Consider the following 8,505-nt stretch of genomic DNA (forward strand, 5'->3'; position numbering starts at 1 on the left):
CCCCTGCCCTTATCTGCAAATTGTCATTTAAGTTACAGACCAGGAAGTGACTCAAAATTAGACAAGACCACAAAGAAATACCAAGACAGTGCAAAGAGACACAAAATAACTGAACAAAATAACGAAACAACCACAAAGGAGTTAAAAATGATCAGAAAGTACTGCTATAATTGATGAGGTGTTTTTTTAAAAAGTAGTAAACTTTCTCGAAAGGATTGATTTCCTTAAGTTAAAGTAAGTATTTCTAAAGAACACCTAAGGCTCAGTGCCCTGCAGTCACTGTGTTTGGGAGTACCTGTTTCACAGCACCTGGTGAGAAGTTAAGAGGATAATGGAGGTTGGGAGGGCAAAGCCTCTCACATAGAAGGGAACTACCAATTCCAACAATGTCAAGATCCTGAGATAAACTGGCTAAACATCACTGCAAAGTCGAGGTTGAGGATCACAAGGTTAAGTTGTAACAATGTCTTTGCACTGTTTCAACAAGACTCAGAGCCAAATGGTTTTTGGATTCTGTCTCTACTTTTTTCACTCTGTTTTTTCCTGCGCATTACTATATTGCTGCTGAATTGGAATGAAATATATATGCGTCTCGGCCTGCTGTTTTGATTGATGTTGAAAATGAAGTGCTGCTTCAGGGAACAACCCTTGCATTGTCTTTGTAAATGTAATTAATATTACAAGGCCTGTTTGTGAGGGGAAGCACAAGCAGGTACAGCAGCAGCTTCTCTTACACCTTGCCATACTTTGTGTGTTTTTGGATTCTCTGCGCTGTGCAAACACCATATGGTCAGGATTTTTCAAACCAAACGGAATTACGTCAGTCATCCTGGGAACAAATCTAATGAAACAAATGGCTCTGCTGTCATGTGGGGGACCTGGGAGGAAAACGCCTCTGACCCTTTTTTTTGTCTTGCTGCAGACCATTAGTTTAAGAAACCAGGGCATATGGTGTTGGTTGTGGGGTTTATTTTGTGTTTGGGCTGGGAAAAGGGAGATTGAGTTAAACAGTTGTGTTCAGAAGGAGATGTGTTTGGTGGCATTATGTAGCCTGGAGCGACAGCGCGCTGACTAAAATCAGCCAACCACAATTCTCTTCTATTTCTTCCTCAAATTAATGTTAATGCAAGGATAAGCCTGCCTGTGTGATTGCTGCTATTAGCACCACAAAACATATATGTTGAGTACATTGTATTGTCCATACAATGTACGAAACAAAACAAAAGAAATCCTTTTTGGCCATAGCAAACAAGTGGATGTTTACTATGTTCTTTTCCCACCAATCTCCTTTCTTTAAGGTATTCAGGCTAGGTTTTAGGGTTGACAAAGGCCATCTTGCCAAAGCTTCACTTGACCTATTTTAATCGCCTCTTGTTGGGCTTAGGCACCATGGTGCCAGCACGTGGTGGTCTAAGCTGACCCCTATCATAGAGCACAGGAGGGACTCAGCCAAAGAACAGACCAGAGCCCCATTCTCGCTGTCTAAGTCCTTCCACTTAATCCCCCAGGGAGGTTGTTTGTGAGCGATATCACTACAAGAGTATAGCAAAACCCCCTGCGGAGAAAACCAACCGCAGTGTGTTGCCAGTGCTTCTCTGCTCTCTCCTCCTTCATTTTCACAGTTTCTCTCTTTCTACAACGTCAACTGCAACTCAAATCTTTGTTGTTGTGCACGCAAACACACACGCCTCGCTCTCAGAAATACATTGCTTGTACATATTCACACTTGCACACAGCCTCCATCAATCTGTGCCCTTCAGGTCTGGCTCATTGCCCCCCTGCAGGAACAAAACACACACACACACATACACGAGCATGTACATGCATGCACACACACCTGCTAAACCCTTGTAAGTGACATCACTCACTTTAATATGGTGAGCCGAGTCAGCAGCTTTCTTTCTCTCTGTGATTTCCTTTCTCAGCCCAGCTCAAAATTTATCATTCTTCTTCTGTGCTCTCAATATGTAGGAATGATTCAAACTATACTTCATCCCAAACACGGGAAATGCATTCTATTGATTACAAGATATCAGTCCTCAAACCACTAGACTGCAAATATCCAATTATAGTTTACAGTTTAGTGCTAAATACAGATCAGCATCCCCAGAGGGTTCAGTGTTTAGCTTTACACTTCAGGAGGACAGAAGAGCATCAAGACGCAAGGAAACAACTAAGTGGTTTCAAGAGTCCAGGGCTCATATAGTAAACGTTCACCTCCAGCAACAGATAGAAAAACATTACAGGCAAGACTGAAAGGATTATCGCTATTACCACTTTTTTTTTAGTTTGCTATAGACACAAAAGAGACCATTACTTTTTGTTTTTTACTCTTCTCCTGATGCTGTTTACTGCTCGGACAGAAGGATTAGGCCTGATCTCAATTTTCTTGTCTTCATCCCCTTGTTCTTAATTCCGTTTAAATGCCTGTCTGAACACAAGCCAGGTCAGCCCTATAGCCTTCTTTCCATCTCACTTCATTAACATTGTTGCTGCACTCCAGTTAAATCCCTGCTGAATAACAAATAATTGGGCATCCCTGCTGTTTCAGTGGGTGATGACACATTGCGCACTCATGGTGTCATGACTCGTGACCTCTGCTGCATGTTCACTTCCTCTGTCCTCTTGTACAATAAACACCATAATGTGCAATAGAGAGAATCAACATGTGAGTTTTGTGTGTGATATTGCACATTTATATCATCGGCGTATTATAGGACAATCGCCTCTGTGAACAGATACACAAAGGGCCCCACTACCTCTACTACTTAGAGGAAAGACAGACTATGTGGTGGATCTGCATCTGTAGTTTTGTAGTTTTGTGTCTCTTTGTAGTTCCTTTGTGTCTTTATGCGGATGTTTTGTGTCTCTTTGTAGTTTGGGGTGATTTTGTCTCTTGATTAGGATAGTTTGTGTCTTTTTTTGGTTGTTTTGAATCACTTTGTAATAATTTTGTGTCCTCTTGTGGTTGTTTTGTGTTTTCTTGAAGTCAGTTTGTTTCTTTTTTGAGACTTTTTGCAGTTGTTTGGGTCTCTGTGGGGTAATTTTGTGTCTTATTGGGGTAATTTTGTGTCTCTTTGAGGGAATTTGGTCTTTGTACTTATTTTGTTTCTTTTTGTAGTTGTTTGGGTTTCTGTGGGGTAATTTATGTGTCTTTTTGGTTGTTTTGTGTCACTTCGTAATCATTTTGTCTTTTTTGTGGTTGTTTTGAGTCTCTTTGTGAATGTTTTACCCATTTTGTTGTCATTTTGTGTTTTTTTTGCACTTCTTGTACATCTCTTTGTGGTTTGTGGTCAGAAGGTGTTACTTGAGTGATATTTTGTAAATGAAGGCCAGGTTGCCTTCTGACACTTTGAGCCCCTGGTTGCTTAATTTGCTCCCTGTTTCTTAATAGCTCTTATACAGTCTCACTGTTACTTGTTATCCTACAATACAGTTTTACATTTGGTGTGACATTTCCAAAGACTTTGTTACTTTTATGTGTTGTGTTTCTTTCATAGAAGTGGAAAGGTTGAGATGTTTTACAAGGATGTGTTAACATTTTTCTAAATGGTAAAAATGCTAGCAAACATTTAATGAACATCTGAAATATCAATAGAAAGTATTTTCCTCATAATATGAGAAAAGCCTGGGGTGGAAATTGTACAAACCGAAATCACCGTATGAAATTACTCACCTATTTGGATGGAAAGCAACGAAGTTTCATGTGCGTACATGGAAATTAGACACAGAGTGTTAGGGAAAATAATTGGAAATGCCATTTATGATTTGCATTTAGATGAGCAGATTTTCATTTTGTACTGATATTATAATGATCAGGCCTTTGGGAAATAACCATGCAGGTGAGAGAGAGTCGGTCGTGCTGACCGAGCAAGGTTCAGTGCAACAGAAATAAGACCTCATAGACACACAGTCGTGCCTATGGAGACTGAAAGCTATTAATAGCTTTATTTGCTGGTACCATTGTTGGTTAAAATGATTGGAAGTGAATAAAGTGTCATAAGTACATAAACTGCTTGTGGCAAAAGCAAAATTACTGTGAGACTGGGTTATGGGGGTTGGGGGGTGCGTAGACTGGCCAATCATAGCGCAGCATTGGCCAGATCTGACAACGGATCTGACAATGTCATGGCTGTGCTCCATAGAATCTCATGGAACAGTTTTGGATTTTCTTCATTTTTACCTAGCTGACACTGCTAAAGAATGTAAACACATGCAGCTCTCTTTAATAATAATAATGATGACTAAAGACCTACCCTCTTTTATAGGAACAATGGAGGAAATCAGAAAAACATTTTCTATAACTATTCAACCAGCCGTGTGTCAAGTCAAGTCAATTTTATTTATAAAGCCCATTATCACAAATCGTAGTTTTCCTCGGAGGGCTTTACAGCATACAACATCCCTCTGTCCGTAGACCCTAATCGCACTGCATGTAAATGAACCATGTTTAGCTTCCCTTCAAACCGCCGGCAGCGCCCTGTCCTCCCCCGTTCCTCCCCTGGAGCTCCCAGCTTGTCAAAAATAAATAAAGTTTCCCTTTATTTTCCTTGTCTCCTGTCTCGATTGGTATAGGTAATGTGGTGGTTTACACTGTTATCTGTATGTAAGGCTTTAGCTTCTAACTTTATGTTTTTAACTTATTTTTGCTGCTGAGTGAGGCTGACATCCTGGATATATTCTGTAGTCCCTTCAGTGTGCTGCTCATTTTCATTTTCTCCAAAATTAAATAATATTCCTTCTGGGTTACAGTGTGAGCTCTGTGCTCGCTCTCTCACAGCTTGACAGACCATCACAAAGGGTTAGCAAAGGGTCAATTTTAATGTTGGCAATGGCATATGATTGCTGATGTTATATTTCAATCTAGACATAAAATGACAGACAGAAAGAAAATATAATAAATTCACATGAAGTCAATGTCAAAGTCGCATTAAGCAGTTCTCCTGACAACAAACAAAATAAGTCACTCACAAGGCAACCGTGGGTGATCTAAGACTTTACCGAGCATGGGTAATGCCTGTGGGTTGTGTGCCTCAGAAAAACATGAGTCATTGTAGCAGTCAACTGAATTCTACTCTGGCTCTCTGCACATCTCCTAATCACGCGGATGTACCTCTAAGATTAAGAGTTTTTAAGACATGTAAGACATGAGAAGAAGATGTACAAATCAATATTTGCTAAGCCAGCTCAAGCTGTGAGAACTTTTGACTCATCTGACTCCTCCTCTCCTCTCCTCTCCTCTCCTCTCCTCTCCTCTCCTCTCCTCTCCTCTCCGGTTCACTGCTTCCCGACTACCCCCTGCTGTGACCTTTCACCTCTGCCTGCCTAATGATCTGACCTCTCCTTTTAGCTCCCTCCGTACCATCTCTCCTTCCCTCTCCTTTGTCTCCCAGGGGATCGCGCGATTGAGGACTCAGAGGGAACAGGGCAGATTGGGTCTGTCCTTTCTGTCTGCGTTGTCTCCTTTCACCTTCACCTCTGCCTACCCTCTCCAATCGCCTCTTTTTCTCTCTTCTCCTATCTGTCTTTCCTCTATCTCTTGGTTACTTCTCTCCTTTTTGCCTCTCTCTATCTTCATTCACCAGAGAGTCCAATCTGAATAAGCAATGCTGCTCACTCTTTACCCTAATGTGTAGGTTGGGACCCGATGGAGCGGGTTATGTTAGAGGAATACTGATGGCAATGAGGGGAAAAGCTAAAGTAGTCACACACAGACATCTGGCAGATGCACAATAGCAAAAAAGGAAAGCAGTCCGTATTTAATTCAAACAGCCAAGAGTGAGAAATTGGCTCTGATGATGCGAAGATAGAGTAGAATAAAGCTTATTCCCTGTTATTTTAACAACAATTTTAACATTCATGAGTGTTATTCAATAGAAATAGGCCTCATAAATGTGAAATTTGTTTTTTGTTCCTTTCTTTTTGGCATAATTTCTGAATATGCAGATTAAAAGCCCCAAAGAATTTAGGGGCTTTCCCTTAAACAACCAACCTATCGCAGCGTGATCGCTCCTGATTAAATTGTCTGCGTCAAAGTCACAGCTCAGACGGGGGGCTGGGGTGGAGTAAACAGCCCTATTAGCTGTTAACAAAGCCTCCCAGATATGAAAACCATGGCTGCGTTTGGTGCTAAAGCCAATGGGAGATTATCCACACTGCAAATACATGGGCGACTGAGATGCCCTTTGTACCGCACAACAGAGGGCATTTCATGGGCAGAGCGCTGATCCCCTTACTGGTGTGCGGTTGAGGCAATGTAATCCCAAATTATTTAACCAGATTACTAGAGCATGAGAAAAAAATTCTGCCTTTGAATTATGTATGGTGGTGGTGGGAGGGGGGGGGGTATGTGGTTATGTGGTAAGATATAAATTCCAGTGTCAGTGTAATGGGAGATGGTCTGCAGATGTTATCAGAATGCAGGTGAAGGACGAGAAAGCACACATACAGATTTAGTATGACATTAAAGGGACAGTTTAGGTTTTTGGAGGTGGGGCTGTAAGAGGTTCTTATCTGTAGTCAATGTACATACAATTACTAGCAGTTTAGAGAAGCAGGCTGCAGTAGGATATGAAAGCTAAGCAATGTCCTGTTTGGACTCCCCTAAGGCACATAGAAACACAAACTAAGTGATTGAAGCCACAGTGGACCAGCAGCTCCTGTGTTGAGCGAGCTTAAATGACTGTTTTTGCAAATGGAGTCTGGTGGCTTTGTTGAGACCTTAGATGGGGAACTGAAGCCATTAACAGTTTCCCTGTCAGAATGGACGGCTGACTGCCAGGTACAGTAGCGAAAGTACTTTCAGTATAGCATACACTGACACTGATGTTTATCTTTTTAGGTGGGCCTTTTTTAGGTGGCCATAATACATTTTGTTCCTGACCCCCATCCATAGCAGCACAATGCTTAACATCCATGCTGGAGTCGGGGTGTGACGACTGAAATCTGCTGTAGTCAATAAACTGTCTTAGTACCCCTTACCCTGTACAATCCTACTTCAAAAAACCTGAACTGTCCCTTTAAGAATAGCAAAAACAGTGAGAAATATTGAGAGACAATAAAACACAAAAGTGCAGTTCTGAATATAATTACTTACTTGGCAGATACCAACCTCATAAACAAAGACTATTTTGTCAATTTAACTGAAAAGAAACAGATATTTCACTGCCAGAAAAATAGGCGGCGAGGTTCATTCAACGCGGCTCATGTACGGCATGAGCCATTACAGGCTGTTTGGCAAGGAATGTCGCTGTTGGGTTAGACCCAGACTGAATCTGCCTGCCAAATAAAAGCTTCTACATCCTGGTAAATACAAGAGAAAATCAAGGCTTTATTTGTTTAAAAAGTAAAGTCAAAAATCGAATTGTTCTCAAACAGCTTTGACAGCAAAGTCCTGGTCCTGTTGCAGCCATTTTGAAATATGGCATCACTTTCTCTCTGTTTGTTATGTTATGCATTGTTTACCACATTAGTCGTGTCTCTTTTCTCTCCTCAGTGACTGGATGCAGCTGCTGACCCCTCAGTGTTTGATTGAAACACTAGTTCTGACAGCTCCAGCTGAGGCCTGGCTGCTCTCACTGAGCGGACGCACTCATCCTGGAAGCTTGACCCACACTTTTTCACTGCCTCGCCATCCAAATCCAGCGTGAAGGAGAATTACATCACATGTTAGGAGATGGCAGTGTTCGGATTCAAAGCAAAACAAAGGGTGAGGACCCGTGTAGCCATGTGAAGGTTAGACATCAGCACATGCACAGTCACACTGTAGGGGTCGGGGGTGCGTTAAAAAAGGTTTAAAGCATTGATTTGAATAGATATAGGACCTTTCTTAAGAAAGTGACGATGCAAAACAGTCAGATTTACTCATTATTCAATCTCAGCAAAGTAATCTGATTACAACATGTTGACACACAATGAAACACAGCACAGATATCAGAAGTCAGTCACTTTGTGGTTTAGGCGCTTGCCATTTTATTGTGGGTCTGTGATCATGAATATTTATCTTTTAAAAAATGTTTTAAACTTAATAATTGGTTATTTTAGTTTACTTCTGTATGATCTCATGTTCAGAAGTATATAGTAATGTTCAAATTAAAGAAGATTTCACTTTAGATTAACCCTTTCTTGGTTCATCTTCAAATGCATCATATCCCTAAAATCTATACAACCTAAGATAAAAGGTTATGTAAGTCAATAGAACACAATAATTGATAATAGAATTGAAATGTTTTTTTTCATCTGATTTTACACTATTAAAACACAAAACATACTGATCCAAAATATTTTAAAATTTAGAAACATGAGCCAATATTTTGTAGCATTTAGTTATTTAAATTATGTACATTATTTAGTTTTTCAGATATTCAAATTTTTCTGAGCAGAGTAAAAAAGCTTTGTAATAGTCAACATTACAACCATGCATTTTTGCATGTTTGCTCCACACATAATGTAGCACAGTGATGTAATTGAAAGCCTATGAGGTGATGAAATGGAAGACGAATGCCT

At 40.5% G+C, this 8,505-nt stretch overlaps 1 long non-coding RNA gene across 1 annotated transcript in view; it reads left to right on the top strand.

Annotated features, from left to right (window-relative positions):
* The window catches only part of LOC148189534 (uncharacterized), a 29,813-nt gene extending 21,571 nt beyond the window's left edge, over window positions 1-8,242 (top strand). The window contains exon 3 of the long non-coding RNA XR_015776522.1: window positions 7,496-8,242. This is a non-coding gene — a long non-coding RNA (uncharacterized LOC148189534). The remainder of the gene's footprint in view (window positions 1-7,495) is intronic.
* The last annotated feature ends 263 nt before the right edge of the window (window positions 8,243-8,505 follow it).

This window comes from Plectropomus leopardus, chromosome 5 (assembly GCF_026936395.1).
Source record: "Plectropomus leopardus strain MGB_pleo_1.0 chromosome 5, ASM2693639v1, whole genome shotgun sequence".
Taxonomy (NCBI): domain Eukaryota; kingdom Metazoa; phylum Chordata; class Actinopteri; order Perciformes; family Serranidae; genus Plectropomus; species Plectropomus leopardus.